At 43.6% G+C, this 7071-nt stretch overlaps 1 non-coding gene across 1 annotated transcript; it reads left to right on the top strand.

Moving 5' to 3' along the window:
* Positions 1–4343: 4343 nt before the first annotated feature.
* TRNAR-ACG (transfer RNA arginine (anticodon ACG)) lies at positions 4344–4415 on the top strand. The gene has a single exon. It is a non-coding gene; the product is annotated as a tRNA-Arg (tRNA).
* The last annotated feature ends 2656 nt before the right edge of the window (positions 4416–7071 follow it).

Genomic DNA, 7071 nt, shown 5'->3' with positions numbered 1-7071 from the left:
ACATACTTGTAGAAGACATCGTCCACTGTGGCAGCATTTATAATAGAAAAGATCAGCAAAACAAAGCAACTGCCTAGGGACACCTGGCAGTCCCCGCTATGTGAACTGCTTGGTTTGCACCAAACACCCCTAGGAAGAATGGTAAGGAGATCACCTCAGCCTCCCACCACGGGCAGGAGCAGGGGCTGGGGCCTTAGTTCCACTTTCCACTTGGCCTTGTGGCTTGGAGCATTACATTCAACAAGCACTACTGTTATACAATCAGTTCAGTTCAGTTCAGTCGCTCAGTTGTGTCCGACTCTTTGCGACCCCATGAATCGCAGCACACTGGGCCTCCCTGTCCATCACCAACTCCCAGAGTTCACCCAAACTCATGTCCATCGAGTCGGTGATGCCATCCAGCCATCTCATCCTCTGTCATCCCCTTCTCCTCCTGCCCCCAATCCCTCCCAGCATCAGAGTCTTTTCCAATGAGTCAACTCTTCGCATGAGGTGGCCAAAGTACTGGAGTTTCAGCTTTAGCATCAGTTCTTCCAAAGAACACCCAGGACTGATCTCCTTTAGGATGGACTGGTTGGATCTCCTTGCAGCCCAAGGGACTCTCAAGAGTCTTCTCCAACACCACAGTTCAAAAGCATCAATTCTTCGGCGCTCAGCTTTCTTCACAGTCCAACTTTCACATCCATGCTTGACCACTGGAAAAACCACAGCCTTGACTAGATATACCTTTGTTGGCAAAGTAATGTCTCTGCTTTTTAATATGCTGTCTAGGTTGGTCATAACTTTCCTTCCAAGCAGTAAGCGTCTTTTAATTTCATGACTGCAATCACCATCTGCAGTGATTTTGGAGCCCCCAAAATTAAAGTCTGACACTGTTTCCACCGTTTCCCCATCTATTTCCCATGAAGTGATGGGACCGGATGCCATGATCTTAGTTTTCTGAATGTTGAGTTTTAAGCCAACTTTTTCACTCTCCTCTTTCATTTTCATCAAGAGGCTTTTTAGTTCTTCTTCACTTTCTGCCATAAGGGTGGTGTCATCTGCATATCTGAGGTTATTGATATTTCTCCCGGCAATCTTGATTCCAGCTTGTGCTTCCTCCAGCCCAGCATTTCTCATGATGTGCTCTGCATATAAGTTAAATAAGCAGGGTGACAATATATAGCCTTGACATACTCCTTTTCCTATTTGGAACCAGTCTGTTGTTCCATGTCCAGTTCTAACTGTTGCTTCCTGACCTGCATACAGATTTCTCAAGAAGCAGGTCAGGTGGTCTGGTATTCCCATCTCTGGCTTGGAGAATTTTGAGCATTATTTTACTAGCGTGTGAGATGAGTGCAATTGTGAGGTAGTTTGAGCATTCTTTGGCATTGCCTTTCTTTGGGATTGGAATGAAAACTGACCTTTTCCAGGCTTGTGGCCACTGCTGAGTTTTCCAAATTTGCTGGCCTATTGAGTGCAGCACTTTCACAGCATCATCTTCCAGGATTAGAAATAGCTCAACAGGAATTCCATCACCTCCACTAGCTTTCTTCGTAGTTGATGCTTTCTAAGGCCCACTTGACTTCACATTCCAGGATGTCTGGCTCTAGGTGAGTGATCACACCATTGTGATTATCTTGGTCATGAACAGCAAGCATCAAATCATCTCTTGGCCCCACAGGGAATCCTCATCATCAAGGAAGGTCTACCAGTCAGAAGATTTTGTTTGGCTTTATTTTCAGCATTCATATATCAAAACAAGATTTTCCCAAATAGAAAAAAACAGTCATCATGACGGTTCTTTTCAAACTCCTCCACTCCAGTGCTTGAGACTATGAACCCTAGGTCTGTGTATGTCTGGCTCTGGGAGTGTTCCAAAACATCATCTCTCTGTCCTTTTGCCCTACTTGCCTCTCTCACAGTTCAGCTCCAACCCCACCTTCTGGGGCAGGCTTATCCGGGCCCTGGCCAGAAGTGTTTGCTTGCTCTGGTGGCTGCCCAGTGCTCTTACATCCTGAGACATCTAAATCTCCTGACAGAGTCACAGGCAGGTGCTTCTATCTTTATATTTCTTAGTGTCTTGGCACATGGTCCTTGTTCAATAAATGCACAGTTATTTGCACAAGGGTTAGTTGCTCAGTTGTGTCCGACTGTTTGATACCCCATGGATTGTAGCCTGCCAGACTCCTCTGTCCATGGAATTCTCCAGAATAGTATACTGGAGTGAATTTCCATTCCCTTCTCCAGGGGATCTTCCCAATCCAGGGACTGAACCCAAGTCTCCTGCATTACAGGTGAATTCTTTTACTGTCTGAGCCGCCAGGGATGCTAAATAAAATGACCACAAATCTGTATTAACTTAAGAGTCCATTGAATGGATGAATGAACACAGGAACTGTGGAACATATATATGTAATATTAATGGAATATCATCCAGCCATAAAAAAGAAAGAAATCCTGCCATTTGTGACATGTATATATGAATCTTAAGGGCAATATGCTAAGTGAACTATATCAGACAGAGAAAGGCAAATATTGTATGATCTCACTTATATATAGAATCTAAAAAAAACTAACTCATGAATAAAGAAATCAGATTAGTGATTTTCCAGAGGTAGGGGGTGAGGGGTGAGGGAATTAGGTGAAGGTGGTCCACAGGTACAAACTTCCAGTTATAAGATTAATTCTGTGGATGTAATGTACAGCATGGTGACTACAGTTAATAATATTCCATTGTATATTTCAAAGTTGTTAAGACAGTAGATCTTAAATGCTGTTATCACAGTGAAAAAATTAAATTATGTGAGGTGATGAATGTTAATTAATCTTACTGGGGGTAATCATTCTGCAATATGTATATACATGCATGAATGCTTGCTAAGTTGCTTCAGTCATGTTTGACTCTTTGCAACCCCACGGACTGTAGCCTACCAGGCTCCTCTGTCCATGGGGATTCTCCAGGTAAGAATACTGGAGTGGGTTTTGCCACGCCCTCCTCCAGAGGATCTTCCTGACCCAGGGATCAAGCCCACATCTTTCATGTCTCCTTCACTGGCAGGCAGGTTCTTTACTGCTAGCACCACCTGGGAAGCCCATGTACATACGTAAACAGACACATATATAACACATACCAATACCTATATACATATACAAATCACTATGTTGTGTACCAGTCAGTCCTAAATATTCATTGGAAGGACTGATGCTGAAGCTGAAGCTCCAATACTTTGGCCAACTGATGCAAAGAACTGACTCATTGGAAAAGACCCTGATGCTGGGAAAGACTGAAGGCAGGAGAAGGGGATGACAGAGGAGGAGATGGTTGGATGGCATCACTGACTCGAAGGACATGAGTTTGAGCAAGCTCTGGGAATTGGTGATGAATAGGGAAGCCTAGTGTGCTGCAGTCCATGGGGTCATAAAGAGTCAGACACAACTGAGCAACTGAACTGAACTGATATTGTGTACCTTAAACTTACACAATGTTATATGTCAGCTATATCTCAATAAAACTGGAGAAAATATTTGCCAAAGATAAACCTTGGAGAAGGCAACCTGCCAAAATATAACTGAGGACTGATAATGATTATATAGCAAACCACTCATGTGATATTTCTGTAATGTTTCTAGGTTATATTCAAGTCAATGCTGTATAATTGAATGAATGATTAAACTTCAATTAAGTAAATATTATATTCCACCGACTTGATGGATATGAGTTTGAGCAAGCTCCAGGAGTTGGCGATGGACAGAGAAGATGGCTGGACAGCATACCGATTCAGTGAACATGAACTTGGGCAAACTACAGAAGGTGGTGAGGAATAGGGAGACCTGGTATGCTGCAGTCCATGCGGTTGCAAAGAATCGGATACGACTGAGCAACTAAACTGAACGGAACTGAAGCAGTAACAAGGGTCACATCACATGAAATTTAACTAGCTAAAATTAATCTAGACACACTCAGTCAAAAAAAGATGATAAAATTATACAGTGCTAAACATTATATTTTGCATTTCTAGGTGCTGGATGCTCCCGTATATAGGATATATCTGCATACAAGTATTAAGATGCAGAATTTATATTTTAAAACATGTGCAGTGTGCTTTCTGAGCAGTTACAGATGTTTCCTTTTAAAAATGGCCAAGGATAATTTTGGTAGTCAGTTATTTTTGTCTTCTAGGTCAGGTGAGAAGCACTTCCCCAGCTAAGCATCTGTGCTTCAAGAGCTCACAATTTATCCTACACTTCAAACCTAAACACGTCTGGCCAGAAGATGTATTTTTGTCAACTTGCTTAAATATAAAAAAAGACCGTTACTTTTTAATGTAAATTTTTAACAGCTCTATTACGATACAGGGGCTTCCCTGATGTCTCAGTTGGTAAAGAACCTGCCTACGATGCAGGAGACCCAGGTTCAATCCCTGGTTTGGGAAGATCCCCTGGAGAAGAAAATAACAACCAACTCCAGTATTCTTGCCTGGGAAACCCCATGGACAGAGGAACCTGGCAGGCTACAGTCCACAGGGTTGCACGGTGTTGGACGCGACTGAGCAACTAAACCACCACCGTTGGGATACAAGTCATATGTTGTTGTTTTTCAGCTGCCCAGTCATGTCTGACTCTTTGCGACCCCATGGACTGCAGCATACGAGGCCTCCCTGTCCCTCACCATCTCCCGGAGTTTGACCAAGTTCATGTTCATTGCACCGGTGATGCCATCCAGCCATTTATCTTCCTTCTGCTCTCAATCTTTCCCAGCATCAGGGACTTTTCCAATGAGTTGTCTGTTCGCATCAGATGACCAAAATACTAGAGCTTCCGTATCAGTCATTGCAGTGAATATTCAGGACTGATCTCCCTTAAGATCGACTGATTTGATCTCCTTGCTGTCCAAGGGACTTTCAGCAGTCTCCTGCAGCACCAGTTAAAGGCGTCAATTCTTTGGCCTTCTGCCTTCTTTACGGTCCAGTTCTCACAACTGTACCTGACCACTGGGAAGACCATAGCCTTGACTATACGGACTTTTACCAGTAGAGTAATGTCTCTGCTTTTCAACACATTGCCTAGGTTTGTCATCGCTTCCCTGCCAAGAAGCAATCATCTTCTGATTTCATGGCTGCAGTCACAATTCACCATGATTTTGGAGCCCAAGCAGAGGAAACCTGTCACTACTTCCACTTTTCCCCTTCTATTTACCATGCAGTAATGGGAGTGGATGCCATGATCTAAGTTTTTTTAAATATTTAGCCTTAAGCCAGCTCTTTCACTCTCCTCCTTCACCTTCATCAAGAGGCTCTTTAGCTCCTCTCCACTTTCTGCCGCTAGAGTGGTATCATCCGCCTACTGGAGGTTGTTGATGTTTCTTCCACCTATCTTGATTCCAGCTTGTACCTCATCCAGCCCAGCATTTCTCATAAGTCACATACCATAATATTAAACACTTGAAATAGTGTATAATACAATGGTTTTTAAGTATATTCACAGAGTTGTGTAGCCATCACCAAAATCTATGATTAGGTAAAACTTTTCATAATATTAACTTTTCTGGAAAAAAACAAAAAGGCAGGAAGTTCCCTGGAGGGATATGGTGAAATTCCAATCAATGTAAAGAGCATATAGCTATGAGAGATGGAGCAACTCACTAAACCATTTTCGTATCTTTTAAACTGCAAAACTTTCCTGGCACCTTGGGAATTGTTCTAGAATTATACCTGCACCTCACAAAACAGAGCTAACAGCCACTGCTAATGACACAAAGGCCCATCCACAGGCCAGTTCTTTTAAATCCAAAATACTCTTCCTAAAGAGTGCTGTATGGCTCTGCTCTCCAATTGCCCCCTGTAATTCCCCTTCCTCTGGGTCACACTTCACTTCTGAACTCACGTCAGGCACATATACATCTCTGGCTCTGAGATCTGCAACAGCCTCCTTGCTTGTGGCTGCCTTGACAGCTGCTCCACAGTCCCTGATGGGCTGGAACAAGCTGGAACGGCTAAAGGGTCCCGGCCCTCAGGAGCACCAGCTGTGTCCACACCCAGTTGGGAGGCTTGGCAGCCACTCAGACACTGTTTGGTTGATTACTGTGGTGAGAGGGGTTGCCAAGAAGTGGTTTTCAAGGTCTTTGCGCAAGAAGGCATAAATCTAACTTTTAACATGAAATCTCTAGCATACCAACATGTGTTCAGTAAGTTCTTTTAAGCACTGTTTCTCTCCTCTGCTCTTGGCTGCACTTTCCCTGCATGCGACCAGATGAGAGCAAATAAACCAGCACCTCCATGAGGCTCTTATTTTTTAAAAAATAATGAAATAGAATACAAAGCTGCTTTCTTAGGAATCTTGCTTGCTATTCATGTCAGATTTCCCTTCTGGAATCCCTTCCATCAGCAATAAGAGCTGCAGAGAGAATCCATTTTTTACCTATGAAATCAGTTAAGATCAATCAGTTTTTGACAATAATAGTTTAAATTTGTGCACTCTCTTGGAAGGCAATTTGCAATCTCTCAAATTAAAATGTACACATCTGGCGATCAAGCTTCTGCACTTCTAGGAATGTATCTAAGCAGATATCTGTGCTGAGATTCAAGTGTGCACGTATGAAGATCATTACTCAGCGCTGTTTGTGGTAGCTGAAGACTGGGGACAGCCTGAGGCCTGGCAGGGCGCCAAGGAAGTGATGGCGCAGCCACACACGGCCACTGCAGGGCCACAGGCAGGCAGCCCTACATAGAGCATGAGGTAAAGCTGTGTGTTCTCTTGGAAAACAAGCTACACCTCCAAGATGTGTCAAGCGAAAAAGTGGCCTGCAGAGTACGTGTAAACTATCTAAGCTGGGGCAGGAAGACAAGTAGAATATTTCTGGGAGACCCAGGGAGCAGTGGCGGCCTCTGATGAGGATGTTGGATACAAGGCAGACACTTCTTTTCCACTGCATATGTCCTTTTTGTACAGTCAGGATACTTTGCCGTGTGCCTGCATATAGTATTTTACTATGTGCTGCTATATATATTGAGAATGGTGGGTACAGGATTGTCATCAAGCCCAGTTCAACCTCACTGTAGCTCCCCAGCTCTGCTCACCTGGAGGAACAGT

This window comes from Capricornis sumatraensis, chromosome 9, assembly GCF_032405125.1.
Source record: "Capricornis sumatraensis isolate serow.1 chromosome 9, serow.2, whole genome shotgun sequence".
Taxonomy (NCBI): Eukaryota; Metazoa; Chordata; class Mammalia; order Artiodactyla; family Bovidae; genus Capricornis; species Capricornis sumatraensis.
Note: the sequence above shows the minus strand (reverse complement) of the source record. Positions and strands in the feature narration are given on the sequence as shown.